The sequence below is a fragment of the Ranitomeya imitator genome, chromosome 5 (assembly GCF_032444005.1).
Source record: "Ranitomeya imitator isolate aRanImi1 chromosome 5, aRanImi1.pri, whole genome shotgun sequence".
NCBI classification, from domain to species: Eukaryota; Metazoa; Chordata; class Amphibia; order Anura; family Dendrobatidae; genus Ranitomeya; species Ranitomeya imitator.
The window spans coordinates 670,565,813-670,584,974 of record NC_091286.1 but is presented as its reverse complement, the minus strand read 5'-3'; positions in this window follow the sequence as shown (position 1 = coordinate 670,584,974).

Here is a 19,162-nt window from a genome sequence, read left to right as displayed (position 1 = left end):
ATAGCCCAGGGTCAGCAGGAGGAGGAGAGGAGCAGAGTGTAGGCCGAAGCCTAGTTGAACCAATTTCAAAGGTAACCTTTAACCCCCCTCAGGTGTTGCAAGGTACAAGAGCCACACCTTGAACTGCATTAGTGATGCACAAGTCAAATGTTGCTCTCTTAATTTTGCTCCTTGCACACGCTGAATAAAACACGTACACTATTTAGCCCATTATACTGTCAAACAGTAGTGGAGGCGTGACTTGTCTTTTTAAGGAGACGCAGCACAGGTGTACAAATTTACACCTAGGTGCTGGGTGCAGATTCCTTACAGTTGTTATTTGCAGTACAGCAAACTGCGCTCTTGTGTTATCCCTTGGCAATACCCTGTTAGTGCAGGCCGTCTCATGACCTCATTTCATGTTGGCCGGTGCGGTTAACGATGGCCATAAATCCCAGACCCACAGTGCCTATTCCTAAAGTCACACTGCGGTGCTGGGATTCGTGGCCTTGTGCAGTAAATATGTCCGCCGCTCACACATGTCCTTACACCTGCTTCAGACTGGGCGGCCTCAGCTGATCCCTTATCGCATGCCGCGGCCATGAGGCCGCATAGTCAGAAGAAGGCGGAAGGAGGGGAGTGAAGACAGGGGAACATATGCACTGCTCGTGCCCATCAATCACACCCTCGCAGTCAAAATATATGAGACAACGAGGGGCGTTGTGTCGGGCAGGGCGGACGCACAGGCACAGCCAGCCAACCAATGATGTCAGAAGACGGGCAGCGCTAACAATGGGGGTGCTGCGTGTCATTAGAAAGGAAAGTCACACCTCAGGGACAGTGGAATGGTCTCTAATGAGACACATTTTGTACGTGTTGAGTTCCACGTGGGCAAGGAGAAAAAGTCAGCCACCTTGTACAAATGCAGCAGTACTGCTGTACAAGGTGGCTGTTATACATAGAAACACCTGGGGGGGTGGGGCCAGGTTCCCTTTAATTTCAGTTCATGTGCCTGCGTGGCGTTTGCAGGTCACGCTGCCGGCTACACAGCAGGGGAACAGCTGACGGTGCTGAACCCCACTGACACATTGGCTGGTGTTTTTCTCTGTGCAGCTAGCACTTCCGGGCAGAAACTGGAGGTGTTTGAGCCCAGGGTCAGCAGGAGGAGGAGAGGAGCAGAGTGTAGGCCGAAGCCTGCACTGGTGGCAGCTTTTGGTCAGTTGTGCCAGCGTGGCTTGTGCTGGACACGATGCCGGCTACACAGCGGGGGAACAGCTGGCGGTGCTGAACCCCACTGACACAATGGTGGGTGTTTTTCTCTGTGCAGCTAGCATGTCCGGGCAGAAACTGGCGGTGTTTGAGCCCAGGGTCAGCAGGAGGAGGAGAGGAGCAGAGTGTAGGCCGAAGCCTGCACTGGTGGCAGCTTTTGGTCGGTTGTGCCAGCGTGGCTTGTGCTGGACACGATGTCGGCTACACAGCAGGGGAACAGCTGGCGGTGCTGAACCCCACTAACACATTGGCTGGTGTTTTTCTCTGTGCAGCTAGCAGTTCCGGGCAAAAACTAGCGGTGTTTGAGCCCAGGGTCAGCAGGAGAGGAGCAGAGTGTAGGCCGAAGCCTAGTTGAACCAATTTCAAAGGTTACCTTTAACCCCCCCTCAGGTGTTGCAAGGTACAAGAGCCACACCTTGTGCAGCATTAATGCTGCACAAGTAAAAGGTTGCTCTATTTAATTTGCTCCTTGCACACGCTGAATAAAACACGTACACTATTTAGCCCACTATACTGTCAAACAGTAGTGGAGGCGTGACTTGTCTTTTTAAGGAGATGCAGCACAGGTGTCAAAATTTACACCTAGCTGCTGGGCGCAGATTCCTGAGCGTTGTTATTTGCTGTACAGGAGTCTGCGCTATTGTGATCCCTTGGTCATGCGCTGTGAGCGCTTCCTGTCTTCTGACCTCATTTCATGTCGGCCGTTGCGGTTAGCGATGGACATGAATCCCAGACCCACAGTGTGTTTTCAAAAAATCACACTGCATGGCTGGGATTTGTGGCCTTGTGCAGTAAATATGTTTGACACTCACACATGTCCTTACACCAGCTTCAGACTGGGCGACCTCATCTGATCCCTTATTGCCTGCCGCGGCCATGAGGACACCCAGTCTGAAGAAGGCGGAAGGAGATGAGTGAACACAGGCAAACATATGCACTGCACATGCCCATCAATCACACCCTCGCTGTCCAAAAAAATAAGACACCGAGGGGCGTTGTTTCGAGCAGGGCAGACGCACAGGCGCAGCCAGCTAACCAATGATGTCAAAAGACGGGCAGCGCTAACAAGGGTGGTGCTGCTTATCATTAGAAAGGAAAGTCACACCTCAGGGACAGTGGAATGGTCTCAATGAGACACATTTTGTACGTGTTGAGTTCCACGTGGGCAAGGAGAAAAAGTCAGCCACCTTGTACAAATGCAGCAGTACTGCTGTACAAGGTGGCTGTTATACATAGAAACACCTGGGGGTGGGGGGCAGGCTCCCTTCAATTTCAGTTCATGTGCCTGCGTGGCGTTTGCAGGTCACGTTGCAAGCTACACAGCAGGGGAACAGCTGGCGTTGCTGAACCCCACTGACACATTGACTGGTGTTTTTCTCTGTGCAGCTCGCATGTTCGGGCAAAAACTGGCGGTGTTAGAGCCCAGGGTCAGCAGGAGGAGGAGAGGAGCAATGTGTAGGCCGAAGCCTGCACTGGTGGCAGCTTTTGGTCGGTTGTGCCAGCGTGGCTTGTGCTGGACACGATGCAAGCTACACAGCAGGGGAACAGCTGGCGTTGCTGAACCCCACTGACACATTGACTGGTGTTTTTCTCTGTGCAGCTCGCATGTCCGGGCAAAAACTGGCGGTGTTAGAGCCCAGGGTCAGCAGGAGGAGGAGAGGAGCAATGTGTAGGCCGAAGCCTGAACTGTTGGCAGCTTTTGGTCGGTTGTGCCAGTGTGGCTTGTGCTGGACACGATGCAAGCTACACAGCAGGGGAACAGTTGGCGTTGCTGAACCCCACTGACACATTGACTGGTGTTTTTCTCTGTGCAGATCGCATGTCCGGGCAAAAACTGGCGCTGTTAGAGCCAGCTAACCATGATGACAAAAGACGGGAAACGCTACCAAGGGGGGTGCTGAGTATCATTAGAAAGGAAAGTCACACCTCAGGGACAGTGGAATGGTCTCAATGAGACACATTTTGTACGTGTTGAGTTCCACGTGGGCAAGGAGAAAAAGTCAGCCACCTTGTACAAATGCAGCAGTACTGCTGTACTAGGTGGCTGTTATACATAGAAACACCTGGGGGGGTGGGGCCAGGTTCCCTTTAATTTCAGTTCATGTGCCTGCGTGGCGTTTGCAGGTCACGTTGCCGGCTACACAGCAGGGGAACAGCTGGCGGTGCTGAACCCCACTAACACATTGGCTGGTGTTTTTCTCTGTGCAGCTAGCACTTCCGGGCAAAAACTAGAGGTGTTTGAGCCCAGGGTCAGCAGGAGGAGGAGAGGAGCAGAGTGTAGGCCGAAGCCTGCACTGGTGGCAGCTTTTGTTCTGTTGTGCCAGCGTGGCTTGTGCTGGACACGTTGCTGACTACACAGCAGGGGAACAGCTGGCGGTGCTGAACCCCACTGACACATCACCTAGTGTTTTTTCTGTGTAGACACTTCCAGGTGGCAACTGACAGTGTTGAAACCCAGGGAATCAAAGAGGAGCAGAGTGTAGGCCGAAGCCTGCAGTGGAGCAAGTTGAAAGGGAACCTTTAACCCCCCCCCCCAGGCATTTGTTGCTGAAAGAGCCATCTTGTACAGCAGTAATACTGCACATGGAAAATGGTGGCTCCGAAAATTATGCTCCTTGCAAACGCTGAAGTACACACTCATATAATGTGTCCCCTCACACCGTCAAACCATCCCGGAAGTGGGACTTTCCTTTGTAATGTGACACAGCACAGCCGTCATTCCAACCCCCTTGGTGCCGGGCGCCACCTCCTCAACGTTGTTTGGTTCTGTCACGGAGCCCGCGCTGTAATGTTATCCCTTGGCCATGCACAGTTAGCGGTGCCCGTCTTCTAACATCATGTAGGTGTCAGGCTGGCAGTGCCTGTGCGTCCAAGCTGCCCGAGATCCAACCTTGCAGTGTAATCTAATGTAGTCCCACTGCGGGCCAGGGATCCATGGGCATGCGCAGTGCATATCATCGCCTCTCACTCACCTCCTTCCTGCTTCTTCAGACTGTGCGGCGTCACGGCCGTGGCATGCTATTAGGGATCAGCTGACGCCGCCTAGTCTGAAGAAGCGTGAAGAAGGGGAGTGAGAGGCTAGTATATGCACTGCGCATGGCCATGGATACCAGGCCCACTGTGGGATCACATTAGACGACACTGCGAGGTGTGATTTCGGGCAGCGTGGACGCACAGGCGCAGCCAGGACGACAACAAATGATGTCAGAGGACGGGCAGCGCAAACTGTGCATGGCCAAGGGATAACATAACAGCGCAGGGTCCATGACGGAATCAAACAATGCTAAGGAGGCAGCGCACGGTGCCAAGGGGGTAGCAACGACGGCTGTGCTGCGTCACATTACAAAGGAAAGTCCCACCTCCGGGACGGTTGGACGGTGTGAGGGGACACATTACATGAGTGTGTAGTTCAGCGTTTGCAAGGAGCATAATTTCAAGAGCGACCTTTCCCTTGTGCAGTATTAGTGCTGCACATGGTGGCTCTTTCAGTAACAAACGCCTAGGGGGGGGGGACAGGTCCCCTTACATTTTAGTTGTGCCAGCGTGGCGGTCTCATGACACGTTGCCGGATACACAGCTGGGGATCAGCTGACGTTACTGAACCCCAATAACAGAGGAGCGACTGTTGACTGTGCACACAGCACTTCCAGGCACCAACTGGCGGTGTTAGAGCCCAGGGACAGCAGGAGGAGCAGATTGGAGGTATAGCCGCACACACAGCTGGGGATCAGCTGACGTTACTGAACCCCAATAACAGAGGAGCGACAGTTGACTGTGCACACAGCACTTCCAGGCACCAACTGGCGGTGTTAGAGCCCAGGGACAGCAGGAGGAGCAGATTGGAGGTATTGCCGCACACACAGCTGGGGATCAGCTGACGTTACTGAACCCCAATAACAGAGGAGCGACTGTTGACTGTGCACACAGCACTTCCAGGCACCACCTGGCGGTGTTAGAGCCCAGGGACAGCAGGAGGAGCAGATTGGAGGTATTGCCGCACACACAGCTGGGGATCAGCTGACGTTACTGAACCCCAATAACAGAGGAGCGACTGTTGACTGTGCACACAGCACTTCCAGGCACCAACTGGCGGTGTTAGAGCCCAGGGACAGCAGGAGGAGCAGAGGAACAGAGTGTAGGCCGAAGCCTGATTGGAGCAAGTTGAAAGGGAACCTTTAACCCCCCCCCAAGACGTTTGTAGCTGAAAGAGCCATCTTGTGCAGCACTAACGATGCAAAAGGAAAAGGTGGTTCTTTTAATTATGCTCCTTGCAAACACCGAAGTAAACACTAAAAATGTGTCCCCTTATACCGTTAAACCGTCCCGGAGGTTCGAATTTCCTTCGTAATGGGACACAGCACAGCTGACATTCCTATCCCCTTGGTGCCGTGCGCTGCCTCCTCAGCGTTGTTTTAAGCTGTCACGGAGCCTGCGCTGTTCTGTTAGCCCTTGGCCATGCCCAATTAGCGCTGCCTGTCTTCTGACATAATTTGGTGTCAGGCTGTTACTGCCTGTGCGTCCACGCTGCTCCAGATCCCACCTCGCAGTCTCGTCCAACGTAATCCCACTGCGGGCCTTGGAACCATGGACATGCACAGTGCATATCCTCGACTCTCACTCCCCTCCTTCCCTCTTCTTCAGACTGTGCGGTGTCACGGCCGTGGCATGCTATTAGGGATCAGCTGACAGCGCACAGTCTAAAGAAGGCGGAGGGAAATGAGCGAGAGCCCGAGGGGAAGATATGCACTGCGCATGGCCATGGATCCCAGGCCCGCAGTGTGACTCAATCAGAAGACACAGCGAGGCGGGATCTCGGGCAGCGCGGCCGCACAGGCGCAGCCAGCCTGACACCAAATTATGTCAGAAGACAGGCAGCGCAAATAGGGCATGCCCAAGGGATAACAGAACAGCGCAGGCTCCGTGACAGCTTAAAGCAACGCTGAGGAGGCAGCGCATGGCACCAAGGGGGTAGGAATGACGGCTGTGCTGCGTCACATTGCGAAGGAAAGTCCCAGCTCCGGGACAGTATAACGGTATCAGTGAACACATTTTATAAGTGTTAAGTTCTGCGTGTGCAAGGAGCTAAAAAAAAAGAGCTACCTTTTCCTTGTGCAGCATTACTGCTGCACAAGATGGCTCTTTCAGTAACAAACGACGGGGGGGGGGGAGGGGGAAAGGTTCCCTTACATTTAGGTTGTTGTGCCAGCGTGGCGGTCGCAGGACACATTGCCGGCTACACAGCTGGGGATCAGCTGACGTTACTGAAACCCAATAACACTGGGTCGTATGTTTTTACTGTGCAGCCTGCACTTCTGAGCCGCAACTGGCGGTGTTGGAGCCCAGGAATAGCAGTTCAGGTGGTAGAAAGATGAACACAGCAGGAGACCTGGATGACACCCAATTACTTAATCAGGCAGAGGAGTGGCAAATTCCTGCGAGATCCAGGCCTGGTTCATTTTCAGGAAAGTAAGCCGGTCAACGTTATCGGAGGATAGTCGCATGCGACGGTCTGTTAGTACACCACCTGCGGCACTAAAGACACGTTCCGATAAGACACTAGCCGCAGGGCAAGCCAGCACCTCCAATGCATACTGGCTTAGCTCTGGCCATGTATCCAGCTTAGAGACCCAAAACTTGAACGGGGAAGAGCCATCTGGGAGTACAGTAAGAGGGCAAGCCATGTAGTCTGTCACCATCTGACGGAACCGTTGCCTCCTGCTGACTGGAGCCGCCGGTGATGGTGTAGACATTTGGGGCGGGCACACAAAAGTGTGCCAGAGTTGTGCCATACTGGGCTTGCCTTGGGCAGAGGCACTGCTTCTGCTCCCTCTTTGGGCAGAGCCTCCCCCACTGCCTCGACGCACTGAGCTGCTTTGTAAAGCACTAGCAGCACTCCTCTCAGTTGGACAGGAGAAGATGATGGAATTCACCAGTGTGTCGTGGTACTCCCGCAATTTACGCTCCCGGGTCAACGCAGGGATGAGGTTTTGGACGTTGTCCCGGTAGCGAGGATCGAGGAGGGTGAACACCCAATAATCAGGCATGTTGAGAATGTGGTCGATGCGGCGGTCGTTTCTCAGGCACTGCAGCATGAAATCCACCATGTGCTGCAGAGTGCCAACTGGCCCAGAAACGCTGTCCCCTGCTTGAGACATGATCTCTGCCCGCTCGTCATCACCCCACCCTCGCTGTACACACTGACCACTGGACAATTGTGTCGCTCCCTCCTCTGGACGGAGCTCTTCCTCCTCCATTGACTCCTCCTCATCCTCCTCACAAATTGGCCCCTGCGTACCCCTTTGTGAGGAACCACGTGGTGCTGACTCTCCAGAAGCTGATGGAAAAGGTGACTCCTCATCCTCCACCTCTTCCACAACATCATCCCTTAACCCTTGCAAAGTTTGCTGAAGCAGGCAGATAAGGGGGACAGTCATGCTGACTAGTGCATCATCTGCACTTGCCATCCGCGTGGAATAATCAAAAGGACGCAAAACGTGGCAGACGTCCTTCATAGTGGCCCACTCTGTGGTTGTGAAGTCTGATCGGCGCTGACTGCGACTTCTTTGCGCCTGAAGCAGCTGGTACTCCATAACTGCTTGTTGCTGCTCACACAACCGCTCCAACATATGTAACGTGGAATTCCACCGGGTAGGTAGGTCACATATGATGCGGTGTTCCGGAAGGCGGAATCGGCGCTGCAGAGCAGCAATGCGGGATCTGGCCAAGCTGGAACGCCGCAAGTGAGCACACTCTAGGCGGACCTTGTGCAGCAGGGCATCAAGATCCGGATAGTCCCTCAGAAAACTCTGCACAACCAAATTGAGCACATGTGCCAGACATGGGATGTGAGTGAGGTTGCCAAGGGCCAAAGCTGCCACCAGATTTCGGCCATTGTCACACACTACCATGCCTGGCTGGAGATTTGCTGGCAGTAACGACACATCGCTCTCCTGCTTGATGGCATTCCAGAGCTCCTGCGCTGTGTGGCTTCGATGCCCCAATGAAACTAGTTTCAAGACGGCCTGCTGACGTTTGGCCACGGCTGTGCTCATGTCGGTCATAGGTAAACGTTCACGGGTCCATGTGGAGGTGGACTGTGACGGATCCTGCAGAGAGGAATCTGAGGAACTGGTGTAAGAGGAGGAGTCGATGCGTACAGACTGGATTCCTGCAATCCTTGGAGTGGGCAGGACACGTCCTGCGCCACTCGCACGATCTGTACCTGGCTCAACAACATTAACCCAATGGGCAGTGAGGGAAACATATCGCCCCTGTCCATGCTGACTGGTCCACGCATCGGTGGTGAGGTGGACCTTGCTACTGACGGCGTTCAGTAGCGCATGTTTTATGTTTGCCTCAACATGCCTGTGCAGGGCAGGGACAGCCTGCCTGCTGAAGTAAAAGCGGCTGGGCACCTTGTACTGTGGGACTGCCAATGCCATCAAGTCACGGAAGCTGTCAGTCTCCACCAGCCTGAACGAGAGCATTTCCAGGGACAACAGTTTGGCAATGCCTGCATTCAGAGCCTGTGCTCGAGGGTGGTTGGCCGAGAATGCCCGCCTTTTCTCCCATGCCTGTACTACCGATGGCTGTAGAGTAGACTGGGAGTGTGAGGATGACTGGGAAGGTGGTGCTGTGGGTGGAATTACACTAGGTCTCTGGACAACAGTGGAGGAAGAGGCAACACGAGATGAAGAGGTGGTAGCTGCCGCTGTTGGTTGGCCTACGTCTTCACTGTGTTTCTGTAACTCCACCGCGTGCCTGGTCCGCACATGTTTCCACATATTTGTGGTATTGAGGTTGCTGACACTTTTACCTCTTTTTACTTTCTGATGACACAGCTTGCATTTGACAAAACAAATGTCATCTGCAACTGTGTCAAAAAAGGACCAGGCACTGCAAGTCTTGGGAGCGCCCTTTTTGGCTTTGGAAAGAGACAGGCTCCTAACGGGTGCCAAAGTGGAGGCTACAGGCTCCGCAGTCTTCCCCCTCCCTCTCCCTCTTTGGCCCGTAAGGGGAAGCTCTTCCTCAGAGCTGCTCCCACCACCTTCCTGTTCCTCACGCCACGATGGGTCAAGGACCTCATCATCTCCACTACCCTCTGCCACCAACTGCTCCTCCTGGGTAGTCTCGGCAGCACAGTACGCATCAGAAAGCGGCACCTGAGTTTCATCATCAGATGCGTACTGCGCTGTGGTCACCGGAGGCACTGGCCCACCTGCCTCTTCAGAGTCAGAGAGAAAAAGCTGTTGGGCATCACTGCACACTGCCTCTTCTTCCATTTCTCCAATGCTGCTTGGCTGGCCCCCTGTTTCCAAGCCAAGAGATTCAGAGAACAGAAGTAGAGACGGCTCCTGTCCTGGGCTCTCTGACTGCCTGGCCAATTTGGCAGGTGGTGAAGAGACAGATGGCTGCTCTCCAGTGCTCTGTGCCTGAGAGGATGTGGCACTAACTGAAGTCGATGCCGAGGCGTTAGCTGCCATCCACCCGACAACGGCTTCAATTTGGTCTTCACGCAGCAGCGGTGCACGGCGCTCTCCGACAAAGCTGCGCATGAAGGACTGTTCCCTGCTGAAACTGAGTGACGACGAGTCACCGGCGCTCGCAGCAGGCACAGAATCACCACGTCCTCTCCCTGCTCCTCTCCCTGCTCCGCGCCCACGCCCACGTGCCTTACTCCCTGCCCTCTTCATCTTGGTTGACAGATAAAGATAAGCAGAAAAGTACTAAGGCCTTAGCGTGCTTATTCCTGAAATGCTCCTTCTAACAGGTGTAAGAAACACTAATGTTGTAAAGTGTGGACTAAACTTTATTATTTTTCAAATGTGGCCTACACAAGTGTTAAGTTGTGTTTGGTGAACTTTACTTTTTTTTTTGTGCAGATCGGGCTACAGAGCTAGTTTAAATCACACGGAGAATGTGCAGACAGCCGTAAACGGCGCTGCAAGGCCAAAAAACCCTCCTCTAGGTTATCCTATGTAGTGTTTTTCCACTATTTAGCTGGAGACGGGTGGAAAGACACTAATAGGAATTTTTTTTTTTAAATTTTAAACAGGCTGCACTATTTGAAAAAAAGGAAATTGTTTTTCAAGGTATGAGGCAGTAAAGCACCCTGAGCTGAATCCAACCGGCTATAGCTGCACACAGACTACAGGGCGAGCTGCGCTCACAAAGAGACCGTGCAGACAGCCGTAAACGGCGCTGCAAGGCCAAAAAACCCTCCTCTAGGTTATCCTATGTAGTGTTTTTCCACTATTTAGCTGGAGACGGGTGGAAAGACACTAATAGGAATTTTTTTTTAAAATTTTAAACAGGCTGCACTATTTGAAAAAAAGGAAATTGTTTTTCAAGGTATGAGGCAGTAACGCACCCTGAGCTGAATCCAACCGGCTATAGCTGCACACAGACTACAGGGCGAGCTGCGCTCACACAGAGACCGTGCAGACAGCCGTAAACGGCGCTGCAAGGCCCAATAAACCCCCTCTAGGTTATCCTATGTAGTGTTTTTCCACTATTTAGCTGGAGACGGGTGGAAAAACACTAATAGGGAATTTTTTTTAAAATTTTTAAACAGGCTGCACTATTTGAAAAAAAGGAAAATTTTTCTCAAGGTATGAGCCAGTAACGAACCCTGAGCTGAATCCAAACGGCTATGGCTGCACACAGACTACAGGGCAAGCTGGGCTCACACGGAGACCGTGCAGACAGCCGTAAACGGCGCTGCAAGGCCCAAAAACCCCCCTCTAGGTTATCCTATGTAGTGTTTTTCCACAATTTAGCTGGAGACGGGTGGAAAAACACTAATAGGGAATTTTTTTTTAAATTTTTAAACAGGCTGCACTATTTGAAAGAAAGGAAAATTTTTCTCAAGGTATGAGCCAGTAACGAACCCTGAGCTGAATCCAACCGGCTATGGCTGCACACAGACTACAGGGCGAGCTGGGCTCACACGGAGACCGTGCAGACAGCCGTAAACGCCGCTGCAAGGCCCAAAAAACCCCCTCTAGGTTATCCTATGTAGTGTTTTTCCACAATTTAGCTGGAGACGGGTGGAAAAACTCTAATAGGAAATTTGAGAAAAAATGTGCAGCAGGCTGCACTATGAGCAAAAAAGGACAACTGTGTGAGGCAGTGTGAACCCCCCCTGAGCTGAATACAACCGGGTATATGGCTGCACACAGACTACAGAGTGAGCTGCACACACACACACACACAGAGACCTTGCAGAACGCTGTTAAAACAGCGCTGCAAGGCAAGAGCAAGGTGAACAGTGAAGAACACACAGCGTTTTGCTAAATTAGCCTTTGGAAAGGAAAATAAAGCAATTAGCTAGCTCAACTGGCCCTCAGTTAGAACACAGCGTCCTGTCCCTAACTGAAATCACAGCAGAGTGAGCGCAAAATGGCGGCAGCGTTTTTTATAGTGCAGAGTGACATCATTTCAGCAGCCAATCACAGCCTTGCCAGTACTTACATGCCCACCATGCTAAACAGGATGTGCCCACACTTCCAATCATTCCTCATTGGCTGCTGCGTTCTGTTTGAATTCTGGGAACTTCTGATTCCGGTATCCGATACGCGGGAAGTATCGGAATTCAGTATCGGAATTCCGATACCGCAAATATCGGCCGATACCCGATACTTGCGGTATCGGAATGCTCAACACTACACCTGACAACTCCATGTCTGCCATCCTACTGCCTGCCCATGTATGTGTATCCTCCCACAAAAACATAACAGCCCACCTCTGTTCGCACAGTCTCTGAAGCATGTGCAGTGTTGAGTTCCACCTTGTTGCAACGTCTATGATTAGGCGATGCTGGGGAAGGTTCAAAGAACGCTGATAGGTCTGCATACGGCTGGAGTGTACGGGCGAACGGCGGATATGTGAGCAAAGTCCACGCACTTTGAGGAGCAGGTCGGATAACCCCGGATAACTTTTCAGGAAGCACTGCACCACCAGGTTTAAGGTGTGAGCCAGGCAAGGAATGTGTTTCAGTTGGGAAAGGGAGATGGCAGCCATGAAATTCCTTCCGTTATCACTCACTACCTTGCCTGCCTCAAGATCTACAGTGCCCAGCCACGACTGCGTTTCTTTCTGCAAGAACTCGGACAGAACTTCCGCGGTGTGTCTGTTGTCGCCCAAACACTTCATAGCCAATACAGCCTGCTGACGTTTGCCAGTAGCTGCCCCATAATGGGAGACCTGGTGTGCAACAGTGGCAGCCGCGGATGGAGTGATTGTGCGACTGCGGTCTGTGGACGAGCTCTCGCTTCTGCAGGAGGACGAAGAGGAGGAGGAGGGGGTGCGAACGGCTACAGCCAACTGTTTCCTAGACCGTGGGCTAGGCAGAACTGTCCCAAACTTGCTGTCCCCTGTGGACCCTGCATCCACAACATTCACCCAGTGTGCCGTGATGGACACGTAACGTCCCTGGCCATGCCTACTGGTCCATGCATCTGTTGTCAGGTGCACCTTTGTGCTCACAGATTGCCTGAGTGCATGGACGATGCGCTCTTTAACATGCTGGTGGAGGGCTGGGATGGCTTTTCTGGAAAAAAAGTGTCGACTGGGTAGCTCGTAGCGTGGTACAGCGTAGTCCATCAGGGCTTTGAAAGCTTCGCTTTCAACTAACCGGTAGGGCATCATCTCTAACGAGATTAGTCTAGCTATGTGGGCATTCAAACCCTGTGTACTTCCTTTTTCTAACCATAGTCTCATGTAGGGTGAGCTGGACTGGAGAGCTGGAGATCGTGGAACTAGCGGGGGTGCCGGTGGACATGGCAGACTGAGAGACGGTGGAAGATGGTATTGTTGCCGCCGGTGCCCTAGATGCAGTGTTTCCTACTACGAAACTGGTGATTCCCTGACCCTGACTGCTTTGGCCTGGCAAAGAAACCTGCACAGATACTGCAGGTGGTGCGGAAAATGGTGGCCCTACACTGCCGGAAGGGATGTTGCGTTGCTGACTAGCTTCATTGGCCGAGGGTGCTACAACCTTAAGGGACGTTTGGTAGTTAGTCCAGGCTTGCAAATGCATGGTGGTTAAATGTCTATGCATGCAACTTGTATTGAAACTTTTCAGATTCTGTCCTCTGCTTAAGGTAGTTGAACATTTTTGACAGATGACTTTGCGCTGATCAATTGGATGTTGTTTAAAAAAATGCCAGACTGCACTCTTTCTAGCATCGAATACCTTTTCAGGCATTGCAGACTGAGCTTTAACCAGATGGCCACGCTGTCCTCCAACAGGTTTTGGCTTTGCCACGCGTTTTGGGCAAGATACGGGCCCGGCAGATGGAACCTGTTGCGATGTTGATGCCTGCTGCGGCCCCTCCTCCTCCGCTTCAGAACTGCTGCCGCCTGCACCCTGTTCCCCCAATGGCTGCCAATCGGGGTCAAGAACTGGGTCATCTATTACCTCTTCTTGTAGCTCGTGTGCAACTTCGTCTGTGTCACCGTGTCGGTCGGTGGTATAGCGTCCGTGATGGGGCAACATAGTCTCATCAGGGTCTGATTCTTGATCATTACCCTGCGAGGGCAATGTTGTGGTCTGAGTCAAAGGACCAGCATAGTAGTCTGGCTGTGGCTGTGCATCAGTGCACTCCATGTCAGATTCAACTTGTAATGGGCATGGACTGTTAACTGCTTCACTTTCTAAGCCAGGGACGGTATGTGTAAAGAGCTCCATGGAGTAACCCGTTGTGTCGCCTGCTGAATTCTTCTCTGTTGTTGTTTTTGCTGAAGAGGACAAGGAAGCGACTTGTCCCTGACCGTGAACATCCACTAACGACGCGCTGCTTTGACATCTACCAGTTTCACGAGAGGAGGCAAAAGAGCTAGAGGCTGAGTTAGCAAGATAAGCCAAAACTTGCTCTTGCTGCTCCGTCTTTAAAAGCGGTTTTCCTACTCCCAGAAAAGGGAGCGTTCGAGGCCTTGTGTAGCCAGACGACGAACCTGGCTCCACAGCTCCAGACTTAGGTGCAATATTTTTTTTCCCACGACCAGCTGATGCTCCACCACTACCACTACCCTCATTACCAGCTGACAATGAACGCCCCCGGCCACGACCTCTTTCACCAGACTTCCTCATTGTTTTAAAAACATAACCAAACTAACGGTATTTGTTGCTGTCACACAACTTACACGGTGAGCTATAACTTCAGTATGATTTAGCTACCCCTTTACAGGTGAGTGAGACCACAACGAAAATCAGGCACAATGTTACACACTCTGTTGTTGGTGGCAACAAATGAGAGAGATGCCACACACGCAGGACTGTCACTGAAGCACAAATGTAAATATTAATCTCCCACTGGGCACACAAGCCCAGAGGCCAATATTTATCTCCCACTGATTGATGTAGTGATTTTTTCAGGTAGATTTTGGAACCCACATCAAGCTAAAAAAATAATAGGCTTTCTATGGCCCACAATTGGAGAGAGCGAGAGAGAGATGGCACACCCAGGAGTCAAGACTGGCACACAAGCAGAAAGGGCAATATTAATCTCCCACTGATTTGATTTTTTTTTTTGTTTTCCAGGGAGACTTTAGAAAAAAAAATTTATAAAAAAAAATGATTTTTTCAGGAAGAATTTAGAAACCAAATAAAATAAAATGATTTTTTCAGGGAGAATTTAGAAAACAAATAAAAGAAAAAATAGGCTTTCTATGGCCCACTGAGTGACAGATGACGCACACAGGAGTCAGGAGTGGCACACAAGCCCAGAGGCCAATATTGTTCTCCCAATGATTGATGTAGTGATTTTTTCAGGTAGATTTTGGAACCCAAATCAAGCTAAAAAAAAAAAATAGGCTTTCTATGACCCACAATTGGAGAGAGAGAGAGAGAGAGAGAGAGATGGCACACCCAGGAGTCAAGACTGGCACACAAGCAGAAAGGGCAATATTAATCTCCCACTGATTTGATTTTTTTTTTTTTCCAGGGAGACTTTAGAAAAAAAAAATTATAAAAAAAAATGATTTTTTCAGGAAGAATTTAGAAACCAAATAAAATAAAATGATTTTTTCAGGGAGAATTTAGAAAACAAATAAAAGAAAAAATAGGCTTTCTATGGCCCACTGAGTGACAGATGACGCACACAGGAGTCAGGAGTGGCACACAAGCCCAGAGGCCAATATTGTTCTCCCAATGATTGATGTAGTGATTTTTTCAGGTAGATTTTGGAACCCAAATCAAGCTAAAAAAAAAAATAGGCTTTCTATGGCCCACAATTGGAGAGAGAGAGAGAGAGAGATGGCACACCCAGGAGTCAAGACTGGCACACAAGCAGAAAGGGCAATATTAATCTCCCACTGATTTGATTTTTTTTTTGTTTTCCAGGGAGACTTTAGAAAAAAAAATAATTAAAAAAAATGATTTTTTCAGGAAGAATTTAGAAACCAAATAAAATAAAATGATTTTTTCAGGGAGAATTTAGAAAACAAATAAAAGAAAAAATAGGCTTTCTATGGCCCACTGAGTGACAGATGACGCACACAGGAGTCAGGAGTGGCACATAAGCCCAGAGGCCAATATTGTTCTCCCAATGATTGATGTAGTGATTTTTTCAGGTAGATTTTGGAACCCAAATCAAGCTAAAAAAAAATAGGCTTTCTATGGCCCACAATTGGAAAGAGAGAGAGAGAGATGGCACACCCAGGAGTCAAGACTGGCACACAAGCAGAAAGGGCAATATTAATCTCCCACTGATTTGATTTTTTTTTTTTTCCAGGGAGACTTTAGAAAAAAAAAATTATAAAAAAAAATGATTTTTTCAGGAAGAATTTAGAAACCAAATAAAATAAAATGATTTTTTCAGGGAGAATTTAGAAAACAAATAAAAGAAAAAATAGGCTTTCTAGGGCCCACTGAGTGACAGATGACGCATACAGGAGTCAGGAGTGGCACACAAGCCCAGAGGCCAATATTGTTCTCCCAATGATTGATGTAGTGATTTTTTCAGGTAGATTTTGGAACCCAAATCAAGCTAAAAAAAAAATAGGCTTTCTATGGCCCACAATGGGAGAGAGAGAGAGAGAGAGAGATGGCACACCCAGGAGTCAAGACTGGCACACAAGCAGAAAGGGCAATATTAATCTCCCACTGATTTGATTTTTTTTTTTTCCAGGGAGACTTTAGAAAAAAAAAATAATAAAAAAAAATGATTTTTTCAGGAAGAATTTAGAAACCAAATTAAATAAAATGATTTTTTCAGGGAGAATTTATAAAACAAATAAAACAAAAAATAGGCTTTCTATGGCCCACTGAGTGAGAGATGACGCACACAGGAGTCAGGAGTGGCACACAAGCACAGAGGCCAATATTTATCTCCCACTGATTGATTTATTGATTTTTTCAGGTAGAATTTAGAACCCAAATCAACCAAAAAAATAAATAGGCTTTCTATGGCCCACTATTTGTGAGAGAGATGGCACGCTCAGGACTGGCACACAAGCCCAGAGGCCAATATTAATCTCCCTTTTTTTTTTCAGGGAGAATTTATAAAACCCCCCCCCCAAAAAAAAAAAATAGGCTTTCTGTGGCCCACTATTTGTGAGAGAGATGGCACGCTCAGGACTGGCACACAAGCCCAGAGGCCAATATTAATCTCCCACTTTTTTTTTTTTCCAGGGAAAATTTATAAACCCAATAAAAAAAATAATAAATAGGCTTTCTATGGCCCACTATCTGAGAGAGAGAGATGGCACGCTTAGGACTGGCACACAAGCCCAAAGGCCAATATTAATCTCCCACTGATTGATTTATTGATTTTTTCAGGTAGAATTTAGAACCCAAATAAAGCAAAAAAAATAAATAGGCTTTCTATGGCCCACTGACTGAGAGGTGGCACACACAGGAGTCAAGAGTGGCACACAAGCCCTGAGGCCAACATTTTTCTCCCACTGATTGATGTAGTGATTTTTTCAGGTAGATTTTATAACCCAAATCAAGCAAAAAAATAAATAGGCTTTCTATGGCCCACTGAGTGAGAGATGACACACACAGGGATGGCACTCTAGCAGAAATGTCAATCTTAATCTCCCACAAAAAAAAAAAAAAAAAAAAAAAAAAACAGGGAGTGTCCAACAATTACTATCTCCCTGCAGTAATCTCAGCCAGGTATGGCAGGCAGCAATAAGGAGTGGACTGATGCACAAATTAAATAAAAAGTGTGGACAAACAAAAAAGATAGCTGTGCAGAATGGAAGGAACAAGAGGATTTGTGCTTTGAAAAAAGCAGTTGGTTTGCACAGCGGCGTACACACAGCAATGCAGCTATCAGGGAGCCTTCTAGGGCAGCCCAATGAGCTACAGCGCTGAGGGAAAAAAAAAAAAAAATGTAGCTTCCACTGTCCCTGCACACCGAAGGTGGTGTTGGGCAGTGGAAATCGCTACAGCACAAGCGGTTTGGTGGTTAATGGACCCTGCCTAACGCTATCCCTGCTTCTGACGAAGCGGCAGCAACCTCTCCCTAAGCTCAGATCAGCAGCAGTAACATGGCGGTCGGCGGGAACGCCCCTTTATAGCCCCTGTGACGCCGCAGACAGCAAGCCAATCACTGCAATGCCCTTCTCTAAGATGGTGGGGACCAGGACCTATGTCATCACGCTGCCCACACTCTGCGTTTACCTTCATTGGCTGAGAAATGGCGCTTTTCGCGTCATTGAAACGCGACTTTAGCGTGAAAGTCGCGTACCGCATGGCCAACCCCGCACAGGGGTCGGATCGGGTTTCATGAAACCCGACTTTGCCAAAAGTCGGCGACTTTTGAAAATGAACGACCCGTTTCGCTCAACCCTAGTAAGGACCCGTCTTGCATTGAGAATTGGCATCCCATAGCGCTTCTCAATGCAGACAGAAAGGTTCTGGCAAAGGTGCTGTTTAATCTGCTGGTGAATTTTGCACCCCGTCTCCTTTCGGGGGCCCAGCATTGCTCTGTTCCAGGCCACAGCACATTTAGTGCTGTGCTCTGTGTCCGAGAGGCAGTGGAGCAAGGTAGGGCTGGTCACTGGAAGGGGTACATGTTGTCACTGGACCAGGCAAAAGCATTTGATCGGGTTAATCATGAGTACCTCTGGTCCATCCTTCTGAGATATGGCCTGCCCGGGGGGTTTGTTGATTGGCTTAAGACCTTGTACAGTGGGGTAGATATTTTCCCGCTTGTGAATGGTTGGATTGGCAGCTCTTTTGAGGTTGGGTCCGGTGTTCGCCAGGGTTGTCCCTTGAGCCCGCTGCTGTACGTGTTTGCGATTGACCCTCTTCTTAGGAGGGTGGAGCGTGGACCGTTGGCCGGGATCGGGATGGACCAGGCAGCACCGGAAGCCACTGTGAGTGTGGTGGCGTATGCCAATGATGTCAATGTGTTTGTTTCCTCTCATGAGGAGGCAGGGTGGCTGATGTCAGAGGTAGATCGCTACTCGGAGGCATCCGGGTCCAAGATGAACCGGGATAAGTGTGAGAGTCTCTGGCTGGGAGGAGGAGATCCTGGTTTTGATCTCCCGGACACCCTTCCAGGACCCAAAGTCTCTGCAAAAGTCCTTGGCATTGAATTTGGCCAGGGGGATTATCCAAAACAAAATTGGGACAGCAGGCTAGAGATCGCCACTCAGAAGGTGAACCAATGGAAGGGTTGGTCTTTAACCCTAAGGGAAAGGGTAAACCTGATCAAAACTTACCTGCTCCCTTTACTGATTTATCTGGGCAGTGTATGCATCTTGCCGGAATCTCTCTGGACTCGGGTCTACAGTTTGTTCTTCCAACTGTTATGGGGGAATAGACTGAACCTGGTCAAGAGGGAGGTTACTTACCGTACGAGGAGACTAGGAGGGTTGGGTATGGTCAACCCTGTGGTATTCCTTGTGGATACCTTCATTAAGATCAATATCGCAAACCTCTGGAAAGAGAGGGCTC